The following is a 12,591-nucleotide window of genomic DNA, read 5'->3' on the forward strand; positions in this document are numbered from 1 at the left end:
TTGAAGGACAACATTGTTAAGTAAGCTAATCATTAACTTATTAATGTGTTTATCAATTATATTTTTGTTCATTATTGTTTACATAAGAAAACAAAGGCGGGTCAAAACTTACAGACTAAATGCCTTCCTTCATTCCCCAAACTGGGTGATATATCTGCTACTGTACCACATTCCCTATCTTCCAGTCAGGGAGAAACCAATCTGGCAAAATAACAGATGTCTGCTGGCAGTTTTCTTGCAGGCAGTTTCAGGATGTTTACTGCCAGATCCCTTGAGACCTGCCTTTCAAGGGTACCGTGTGCTCATGTCAAGGGTACTGTGTGCTCACGCTTCTGGTTGAAGTGGGAGCTGCAGCAGGTCCCCCTTGCCCCTGTCCCTCGCACGGACCTGATCCCACATGGTTCATTCACTGCCATCAGAGGTCTGAGAAAAGAAGAAAGAAGGCAACACTCATCCACTGTGGGAATTTTTTTTAAGAGAATTCTTCCAGGGGTTTTTCTGTGCTACCGTATCCTCATCGCTAACTCAAGACTTGCAAGGCCTCCCCATTTCACAGGGCTGTGGAATGATAAACGGTTTAATACAGACACACCGAAGTAATAACATAACATGCTACATATCCTTGAAACATTCTCTGTGAGCCAAAGAGAATCAGACAAAAAAATGTTTTAAAAAGCCATAGGTGGAAAAACAAAGCTGTCTTTTCTTCTGTTCTGAGTCAGCTCTGGTAGGAAGGGATATACTGCCAAAACTGCACAATAATTCTTCTGCTTTCAGATGTGGAAAAGAGTTAGAACTGAGTTACAAGAATACTGCATTAAAAAAGGATAATCTGTGAAAGTACATATCCTGGGGATTATATAAATGTCACTGACCTTACAGTTCCTCTCGTTTTTGTTCAGGCTCTGTCTGGACAGCACATAAGATACCGATGATCTCGTATCTGGAAACAGATAAACATTTAATTCCAGGTGAACACTTCTGCTTATGGAGAAACCCATCGCTGTCAGTAGTGCTTGCTGTTTACACAGAAGTGTGGTAATTATAGTCTAGCTACAACATTAGAGTTTTGGGTCCTGACTTTCAGAACTGTTCAGCACATTACAGTGCTCCAAGAGCAACCTCTAGCAGCTAGAGTGAGGCAGCTGAATAATTTTCAGACCAGGTCCATAGCACCACATTGGACCTTTCTGTCTTAAACTTTGCATGACAGGGCAATGTGCAATTACTTTAAGGGAATTTATTGTTTTTGCCAACAATTTTGGCTACCAAAGGCTGCTGTGGAAAGAAAAAATATATATTCTCCAGTTTACCCTCTTGCTTCCAACCCCTGGTCCCTAGTACACACATTTTTTAAGCATCTTTCTGCTCAATGCACAAAATAAAGCAGCTGGCTGCCCAGAAGGCCTCACCCAAGACAAAACAGTAACAGTCCTTCAGTTAATCTGGCTCCCTGGCTCCACCAGATGCCAAGGAATCCAGAGCCTCCCAGGCTTCTGGGAAGGGAGCTGATGTCCTAAAATGCCGTAGGTCAAATCATTTAATGCTTTTTTTGCTCTCCTCGATCTATAGCTGCTGGGGACCTGCTAGTCCTCAGCCTGATGGGGATTGCTGATGCTCGGGTAGCAGCGCTGGCTGGCAGGATGCTGTCACCGCTAGGATTGCGCTGCTCCTCTTTGCACAGCCAAATGAAATCACCTCCCAGGCTGCATTCCAGAAAAGGCTAGGAACTGAAATTGCCCCTTTGTACAAAAAGGGTGGGGGCACAAAAAAAAAAAAAAAAGAGGCAAACAGGAATGTGCGTTTATGTCGTTGTGGTTCTTTGCTTGTTTTCATTTAGCTCAACACTTTTCGGTGTGCTGGAAGCAAAGAAATAGCCTTGAGCTAATGCCTGCAGATTAAAATGTAAGGCTGATCACTATCAAAAATGTGTGACCTTTGTGACCTACAGCAAAGCTCTGAGTAATCATCGCAAGTGGCAATATGCAAATGGAAGAGTTAAACATCTTTAAGCCATCAGGATGACGTTGCCAGGTAGAGCACCCAAACCTTAAGTTCCTCTACAGCTCTGACAGCTCAAAGTTTTTACTTTGCATAGTCTACACTGGCTTTCTTCTCAGGGCTGGATTTCACTGTTACTTGACATGAGATGATGATGACAGTGTACCACTAACACTCTCCACATTCCTTTGCTGTTAGCAACAACTACTCTTGCCACTTCAATCCTGTGTCTGAGATATTCATATGGATCTCTATTACCAGAAAATGAGAAAATCTTATAACCTGTGTACACTGACTTCCCACTACTCCTCATCTCCCTTTCCTGTAGGTTAGGGACATCTTATTATTGCCACTGAGGAGCTGAGGAAGGCAGGCCCAGTGAGCAGTGATTGGTACAAGATGGTTGGTGGTCTAAGAAGAAACTGAGCATGCATCTACCAGAGATGCTGGTTGGAAGTCAAACCCGATGACCATGTTTGAACCAAATAGAACTAAATTCAATAAAGGCCCTCTGCAGCACTCAGCACGATGCTATTTATGCCTTGAAATAGCATATCTGTTCCCCAGATCTTCCTATCCAATTATTTAAAGGCTTGGTCCAATGGAGATAACATACAGAATCCGACTGTCAAAGATCTGCTGCCAGCTGCAGTCACCTGCAGGGACTGGGAAGAAAGACACGTCTGATGATAGCATCAAGACTTTGGCTGAGACAGTCAAGCTTCATAAAGCTGTCATTGTTTCAAAAGGGATGCCTGTTCCTTCTGCATCAAGATGGAACCAGCGATGATCCATCCCCTGGATTTTACCCAAGGAGAGGCCAAAGAGAGACATGAAAAACAAAGGAAATGAGCAGACCGCTGCTGCCTGCCTCTGCCCCCAACCACAACCCACACATACTCAGTTTGTTGTTTTGGCAAGGAGAGCAGGCACCGAATAAGCAAGAAGAGCTGAAACTGGCAGAGCAGTCAGAAAAGTATTTAGAGGTTGTTTATGTATGAATGATTGCAGGGTGGGAAGGGCAGACATCTTCTATTTGGATACATCAGGTAAAGCCCTGGGGGCAGCGCTGAAAACAGAGCCCTTTGCAATCAGATGAGTAACATGATCCTGGCCTGCTTTCTCTTCTCCCTCTGTGCCAATTCCAAGTTCTAGTCAAGCTTTGCCTTGGAGTCCTATTGAACATTAAATTCGCAGGCATTTGTTAAATCCTGCTATAGCCCAGAGGATGCCTACTACTTTAATCCCCTTTGTTAACAACTCTCAATTTTTCTGTGTTGTAGCCAAGATTCGCTTGCTGACTCCCTCTTGAGAGGCCCTGGAATATTTATATGGTCTACTTACCTCCTTCTGAAGTACTGCTATTCAACCTCCTATAAAGGAGGAACAAGACCTTCACTAGGAATATAGACATGACACCGCCAGCTATGCCAATCATATTCAAATCTTGAGTAGTAAACAAGAAAACAGCCCAAACACAATGCCCATTTTCCACTAATTAACTAATAATCTGACTGAGAACTCACCGTTATTTGACATGTCAGATGTCGCACTGTTCCCTTTATTGTGAGGCCTGAAGGACTGAACCCTTTGTAGGCACAGCCACTGTGGGGCAGTCACACATAAGCATTCGCCAATGCACACGTGTGCTTTGCATTTCCCTGGATGCTGCTGAGGCTGGTTAAGTCTTGTTACCCTCTGCCTACAGACGAGGGGCAAATGCAAGGGTTACGTGGTGACATCCTCTGCTGTAAGCAGATTTCACCAACCGGGGTGACTTAGTGACTTGGGAACAATTACAATTTTTGAAGGTAAGGTTGAAATAACACAGCACCAAAACTGCTTTTCATAGTTTATGTGTCTATTCTGAGAGATGTTGTCAACAACTCATAGCTTGAGGATGTTTGAACTTAGTTGCACACGGTGCCAAATTATATGTTCTCAGGAGGATCACGCCTACATGCAAACAGGCAAGTTGCTATTTGCTTTTGCCATTTTCCCAGAGGAAACGATGGTGCCAGACAAGTGTGAGCAGACCAACCTCATACAGTATGTGAGGCTTTGTGGCTTCAAACTCTGGAAGTAGAAATGACAAGTACTCCCACTACACCTCGTGTAATTTCCCAGGGAAGCAGAACAGTGACTCTAATTGAGGAGAGCAGGAGATCCCCCTCCCAGATCAATTCTCTGGGCTCAGGTACACAAGAACTTTCTAAACGTAAACCAAGGTTTTGTGAGAATTTCTCACTGTTCCACGTTGCCCTGGATTCCTCGAGCATTTGTACTCAGCCTAAAGGTAGATTTGGCCCAGAGCTGAAGAATGGAGATTGCAACTGATAGTAGGCTGATGATGAAGAGATAACTACTGGAGCTCATAACCATCACCTAGAGACACAAGTAAACTGAAAGTATACAGTAGCTATTTTTTTCCAAGTTGGGATTCTTGCCATCAAAATGAAGCCAAGGAGATGATTAAACCTGGTTTTGGTAAAACACAGAAAATTCTACCTACTTACTTGCTAAAACCAGGAAATCAGATGCTACAGCCACTGCTGAGGATCAATTTTAAGCCAGATCTCTGACATTAAGCACTACTGTGCCACTGTGTACTGCGGCAGTCTTTGTCTTGTCTGACATTCATTATTTGATGGACCAAGGTTTCCTGAGTTTAAATATATTCAATAATGAATATCAGCTTTATTTAATACAACTTAGTCACAGAGCAAGAAAAGAAACTATTTTAGTTTTCAGTTTATCTTTGTCATACATAATGCAAGAATTTTCTGAACCCTTTCTTTGCCCTCTAAACATAGATCCCATGAAACAAAACCTTTAGTTCAGTCAAAATTTGCATTTCTTGCTAGACTTCCAGATGAATTGGCTTACCATGTCAAATAAGCAGATGAAATAGATTCACCTAATGAGCCTGGATAAGAGAGGGAATGAAGGAAGAGGAAAAAGTAAAACTAGCCTCACAATAATTACCTAGGCTGTTTCACTCTTCTTTCTGTAGGTGCCAAGGTATGAGAAGTAGACATTGAAAGGTAACTGATAAGCCACCCAGGGGTTACTCAGTCTGAAGATAACACTACAGACTATACTATAGAGAGAGAGCTTTATGTATACAAGCCTGAATGTCAGAAGCAGCCTGGACCTGACAATACAGAGCTTTCTGAAGGCTAATTGATGCTCATTCAGAGCAGGGTGAAGACAACCCGAGACAGTACATGTAGCGTGCGTCCTCATTCAGAGCACCAGGACTTTTAAAGACCATACAGCCCTAACTATGAGAATTAGCAGGCTGAATAGCTGCCCTGTTCCTGACTTGCAGTTTTCTCCCAGGTTAATGTGACAGATGGGTGCTGCAACAGGCAGGAATCACATTCAGAATCTGTCTGGGGGAGCATAACAAATGCTCACAACATACACGCGTCGACCTCTTATGCTACCCACCTTTGGGTTACACTGGCTTTCTAACAGGACATTAAGAAATATTGTTAGTCTCTCACTTTTTTTTTCCCCTTTATCTTCTTCATGGGGCTTTATGGGATAGAAAGAACTAAACTTTTCTGTTTGGACTTTGTTTTGGTCAGGTTTAGGGAGTAAATATGTATATATATTTGATATTAGTACCCACTCATATAAAGCAATTGTACTTGGAAAGAAAATTTCTGAAGATTTTAGCTAAAAAATCTTGTGTAGACAGTAAATACCTAACACACATGGAAAAGGATACTGATTTTTGTTGTTTTGGCTAGTGTGGAAAATCACAAAGCATTTAAGACATGCTGGCTAACTTCTGATTTTGGAAGGAAGGAATATATTTGATGTTGCTAACCAACCAGCTTTGCATCACCCTTTGGAAGGTAAAATGATTGCAAAGTTTGATATGGCTATACACAACTGGCTACAAGAAGAGCACATTTGTTTTAAACCCCAGTTGAAACAGATACATTAGGAGGGAATAATCTTAGGAAGATCCCTAAATCCAGTCCCTTCATGACAACTTTGCAGCACTCAATCTGTTTTTGAAATCACTAAATTGCACATCAGAACATGTGGGGCAGTGAACTTCTGCCCAAAAAGTGGTAATAAAACCAACTGGGAGATACATTTCCCAAAAGGAATTCAGGCTATTCAACACATTGCTCACCCTGTGTACTGTTGTGGGGACCCACCTAGTGAAAGCATGAAGAATTGCACCAAATCAGAAGAGAAAGAGAATATTGAGCCAAGGAGACAAATAATTGAACAATATAATTTAGAAGCTTGCAAGTGGTGAAACATGTGGCTAGACAAGAGAAACCGCAAATTCCAGCCAAACTACATCTAACCACCATCTGGTATTGCTTTGCAACTCCCAGATAACATGGCTCTATAATATGGTAGAGCAGAAACTTGCATTTAAAAGAAGGGAAAATGTATTTCAGCTTAGCTCAAATTGGTACGGTGCCACTGGGCATCTTTGGGACGTATGCTCAGTATTACCCATCTGAGAACTAACACAAACAGGAGTTGGTCTTTATAAATTCAGAATGGCTTTACTAAAAATCACTAGAAGAGATTTCTTTCTCTCTCTCTTTCTCTTTAAACTTTAATCTTGTAATATAAGACAACATTTTACACATATGTCAAATTTTCAAGGTCTTATTCCTCTGTCCACAAGGACTGGAGGTTTTCATTACAATGAAAGCTGAATTTCTGACCTTATTTCCTTTGGCAGTGAAGGCTATAAGAACAACACGAGTATTGTTTGGTTTACAACATATTTTTACATAATGAAATGCTGCAAATTTTATTACAACCAATACTGATCTGTTCAAAGGGATTTTGCCCTCATTTCCTAAGTGCCCTGTCCTCACTCAGCTAATTCACAAGAGAACCAAAACTTTCACAATTGATCAATCTCCAAACCATGTCAACATAAAAATCAGCCACCTAGCTAAACCCTGGTATTTTCTCTTAATGATACGAGATGACATGATCTTTTTTCCATCATAAGGACATACAAAATGGGCAGAGATTTTATATTCATAAAATATTGAAAATAGCTTGTGAATGAAAACATCTGCTTTTTTTTTTTTTTTTTTTTTGTCTTTTTTTTTGCCATCTCAAGATCCTACAAATGAAAGTTGCAAATATTGAATACCCAGTTACAAATGGCTATGTTATAATGTAGGAATTCCCCCTGAACCTTAGTATCACTTACTTTAGATTCTGGTCCTGTGTATACATTTTTAGTTCCGCACAGTTTATGTGACTTTATTTCCAGAAGAGTCCTGGAAAACCAGCCCCACAGAGCCACTTGCTAGCATCAAGTATGGCCACTTAAGGTTGGTGAAGAGCCATGCCAGTTTAGAGGCAAGAACGAGATTTTAGTTTATCTCATCCTTATTACAATGTTCTTCTCTCTTCCTTGACAAGACTATTACAAGGAAATCCCCCTCATGCCATCCAGCTTGATCTTAGACCTTGAAAATATTTAATTTCCACTTCTTTCCTGTCCCTTTCTTGTATTCAGGATACTATTAGGTACTTATTAGCATTTTCATAACAAGGAATACTTTTACCATTTGTTGCTTAAATGTCTGCAAATGCATTTGAATACAAAAAGCTCTACCTGAAAACCAGGGCTCTTGCATGAGAGTGTCCTAGGAGTCAGAACTCTGCTATTTGGGGAAACAGGGACTCTATTCATGGTTCTGGACTAAGAAACATCAAGTCACACAGGCCATACCTGCCATCTGCCCACACAGCCACTGCTGCCTCCAAAAGAAAGGGAAATAGGCACCAGAACTGGAATGGCAGTCCTTAGGAGCAGTGATATTTGACCCCAGAAATAGGAACAGAAAGCCTCGCTCCCTAAGGCCTTCCTCTTTGGCTTGGCACTTTCTAGTCCTCCTTTCCCCTTGGTGGAAATAGTGCCTCTTCTCCTGTCCCCTCCCTGCTTCTCCTTCCTTTCTCAGCAGCCCCAAGCAAGTAGAAATTGCTGTAGCAAGAAGAAGACAGGAGGTACTGCTGCTTGTGGAAACTGTAGGTGAGACATGACTGGAAAGGACAGGTCAGGGGGTCCTATAACCCTCAAGGTGGTATGGCAGAAACATCAGGGTGACGAGGGAGACACCTTTCTGCAGCTCTCCAAAGCCTCTCCAAGCCTTCCTTCCACCTACTGCATCCACAAAATACTGCTGACCTCTTCCAAACTGGGATTTCCATGAGTGATTCCCATCGCCACCCCCTTTGTGGCTTCTCTTTGCCTGTCACCCAGCATCCCCTAACTCCTGCTACTGAAAATGTTACCCAAAACTGAGATTCTTTTTATTGCAAATGGCAGCTAGACCCTAAATGGCACTGCTACCAATCCCCCTTCTCCAGCTTTGCAGCTTTCTGTAGCTTCCATTTACCATTTACGCTTTCTTTTCCTCTATCAACACCTCGGATGTTTTTATCCTGCTCTGACCGGCTACCGTGTCTGAACAGAACGAAAAGCAGAGCTTTGTAACACCAGGGGGCATCTTGCAGCCTGCACAGAATGTTACATTATCCCCTTGTCCAGTGCAATATCTGTCCAGAATAGATTTTAGCAGTACTTATCTTCTATTTTCACCATTTTCCTTAGGCTGTATACTTCTTTCAGAGTTTGACATTTTCAGACAGCGCAATAATGGCTTCCTCCGGTCATTCATTTAATTGCCTACTAATAATCCTTCACTAAAATCATTAACACAAAGGTCGTGTTATTTGCATTAGGGTTTTTTAATAGTCCCCCAAATTATCCTGAGCTTTTAAATATTTTTAAATGATAAAATAATGAGTAAATGTAAAAGTAACTGCTCAGCGCTTTGATTCTGCATAGACCAATTAGGACATTCATTTTCTACTTTGTTTTCATCATTTATTGAATTCAGGTTTAAGGCATTACAAAAGTTAGATTTTAGAAAGACTGCTTTTGGTGGCCACCCCTAGCACATTCCTCTGGTAAGCCACAAGTCAGTAATGCAATGAAGAGTATGTTGCTGATGGCGATTTTGTTTTGTTTTTTGTTTTTGTACTGACACTGTGCCTACAGAGTGTAAGAGAGGTCAGGTGTCCTTGTTTGTAGTGACACATAATTGCCCAGTAAGAAACCGTGTTTGCCCACAAGTGCTTCTCATCTAAATAGATAACATAGATACAGGATGCGGGGGAACAAATTTTATCACCATACTGCACATAATAAATGAAGTCATCAAGCAGTAAACCCAGACTAATAGAGGGAGCCTTGAGGGACAGTCATGTCTCCAATTCTTGTCTTCTCAGCTGTAAGGATTGTGATCTCAGTTTCTCACATATACATAATAAGATAGGAAACCCAACTATCATTAAATTTCACATATCGTCCTTAGAAAAACAATACAAAGATGAAGTATATTGCTAATATATCTCAGGCTTCTGAAAAAAATAAAAATAATAAAATAAAATAAATAAAATAAAATAAAAATAAAAAAATAAAATAAAATAAAATAAAATAAAATAAAATAAAATAAAATAAAATAAAATAATGATCTAATGTGTCAGTTTTCAAATGGTTGTATGGTTTTTCATGAAGATTGTAACATCTTGAAAAGTTTTTAGGAGGGGCATCACACAAAGAGCAGACTAGAATGACAGACTGTGGAGGGAGGCGTGGAAGAAGAAGGGGTACAAGACCGGTTCACCATATCCATCTGTGATTCTGTGATTACAACAGATAGTGAAGTTGCTACAAAGAAGCAGGAACTGCCTCCAGTTGGTTATGAATCAGCATAGTTCTGTAAAACCAAAGGAAAAAACAGAGCTAAAATGAAACTATGAATATTACCAGATGATAACCCTTTGCCTGTTACACATACTTCTTTTTATGCTTTTCTCAGTGCTAGGAAAGTGAAAGCTCCATCTTTGAGAATGCAGAAAATTAAATTTCAGTATGAAAAAAAAAAAAAAAAAAAAAAGGCTCATCATCCTGCTGTACGATAGGTATTGGGCTCAAGGTTAAGATATTCCTTGGTGAAAGATATTAGGATCATTAGAGCAGCTATGAGAAAGACTTAAAAGATGGCAGCACAGATTTACTACAACTCAGGCCTTAGCATTCTTGTCTCAGTATGAACTCTGTCTAGCCCCTGTTTATGTGACATACATAAAGGCTTCAGGAAACCTGAATCTTTCTCATTTACTTACCTATGACAATTAAATTTTAGACATTTTCATCAAAATAGGAAGACAGAGTGATGCAACAGAGTGAGCACTGAAGGACTCCATTCTATTTTTCTCTCTCTGGCTGCTCTGCTGGATGACCTCAAATAAACAGCTTCATCTTTCTGTGCTTTAACTTCCACATCTGTAAAAAGAAGAAAGTGAGACTGATCTTCCCTACAAAGAAATTATTTTCCTCTTCTTACCTGGGTGTAAAAGCACAGGTGGAAAGAAATTCTGGGTATGGTTCATTGGGAAAATGCCAATTCAGTTATGAGATTTCTGGGTTTTACTGATTGTTTTCATCCTCATAACTTTGCAAAACAGACCAAAGTGGAACAGAAATCAGCCCAGGCTGGCCCAGACCCTAAGCTTGTGAAGTGATCTGAGCACAGTTGAGCAATGCTGGACAGAATCTTTAGCCAATTACCTCCCTTTACAGATTCCAAGGAATGTTTTATTTCAGGAAAATGACAGAAAATGTAACATCTTGCTCCCAGCTCTTAGCAGTGAGGACTTCTGAATACCAAAAACAGACAGAATTTTGTAAGCAACACTTCAAAGCTAAAACACAACTTTTCCACAGTTCTGGTAAGACTCTACAGAAAATATCCAAAAAAAGTCAAAGCATGCTGACTTATTTATTAAATAAGCCCAGCCCAACAGGACAGCATTAGTGCTAAAAAATTTGTTATCCTAACTGGAAAATGAGTTATTTTAAGTGCTAGAGACTGTGATAGTCTGCTTCCTCCCCCACGTCCCCAGCCTGACCTATGATAATCCTGCTCAAGCAATAACCACCGGTGGGAGATGTGATGGATGTGTCTGGTTGTGATGGCTGCATCCGTCTCAAAGTGGATTTGGTGGAGACAGACAACACCACACTAGCCAAAGGCTAATTTGAGCAATGCACCCACCTAACCACAGTTGATGAATGTCCAACACAAGCCAAATTTGGCAGAAACGAATACCTGCAGCTGGTTTGCAAATATGGCTATTAGTCCATTGCCTTACCCCAAGTGGTGAGAAGCCCAAGAGCCCTTTGAGCTCTCCTGCAGAGCAGAGTGCAGTTTTTTTTTGAGCAGAGCTGCCTCTCGAGGTTATGCCTGCCGCAGAGATCACGCAACACTGGGAGATTCCTTTCTGCAAAAGACCCTCGGTAACTAATACCACGCTAAACTTTGTAAGCAGCACTAAGATCGTATCTTCGATTAACTGTGCATGTGTAATCCTTTAAACATACACCACTGACCAAGTCTGTGACTAGGACAGGATCCAGTTGCACCTAGGCTCTTCTAAGCAAGAACTTAGAAAGCAAGAGGGTCCTCTCTGAATTTTGTGATAAACAGGAGGGGCTCCCCAGCACATCTGACTTACTCTGTCTTCAATCCTGGAAATAACCCAGTGTGCCTTTCCATCAACGGAGCTTTGTTAAGTTGCATAAACTTTGTTAAATTACTACTACATAAACTTTGTTAAATCACTACTTCATACCAAATACACCATATTGCTGCTCCTGGCTTCCAAGTGAAGTGTATATCACTTCCACCTGTGATACAGAGTGAGAAGAAAATTTCTTCTGCTTTCCAAGTCATCTACTTATCATTTGGCTTTTCTACTTATTTTTTACTTAATTTCTTTAGCCTGAATCTTAGCCTAAATTCTCCATAGGCAAGTTCTGATATTCTAACAAAATCAAACTGGTCTGATTCACAAAAGAGTGTGAAGTCTGGCATCAACCAAACTGATTTTGATTTACCTTTGTGAAATAAATAAATAAATAAATATGTGTGTGTGTGTGTTTTCAGATACAGGATCTAATGGCACTACAAATCTAAAGTTTCACATAATCATTATTATCAGTAACATCTGAGTGTCTTAAGAAGGTTTTTCATATGTTATCTCCTGTCTTCTTCCCTTAAATCAGTACCAGCCAAATCATCTCAGTGGTCTGACTAGCTAAAGAAACTTGAGGAAATAGCATAATAAAAGTCAAGCAAGTTTACCTTCTGGTACATCCTGACAAAACCTCTAAGTTCTGATACCTAGACTGCAGTATCTCCACATAGACACCTTCATGTGAGTCTAAGTTCTTCCTACAGCCAATAAAGAACTACCCAACACAGCTAATGAAGTAGAGAGTTACACAGACGTCGAAAAATACACCGATACATTTACTTTAAGGTGATCTGAGTAGCTTGCTGCATCAACTACGAGCAGGGTTCAGATTGCTAACCAGCAGCTTAGTTGCAGCTACGATGGTCTGAGAAAGAGATCCACATGAGACTGACAGATATGACATTTGTTGTTGTTTCTTTTTTAAGGAGACCTGCATCTTCTTGGAACAGGAGCTGGAGGCCAGGTAGGAACCTCTGC

Source organism: Aythya ferina, assembly GCF_964211825.1.
Source record: "Aythya ferina genome assembly, chromosome: 2".
NCBI classification, from domain to species: domain Eukaryota; kingdom Metazoa; phylum Chordata; class Aves; order Anseriformes; family Anatidae; genus Aythya; species Aythya ferina.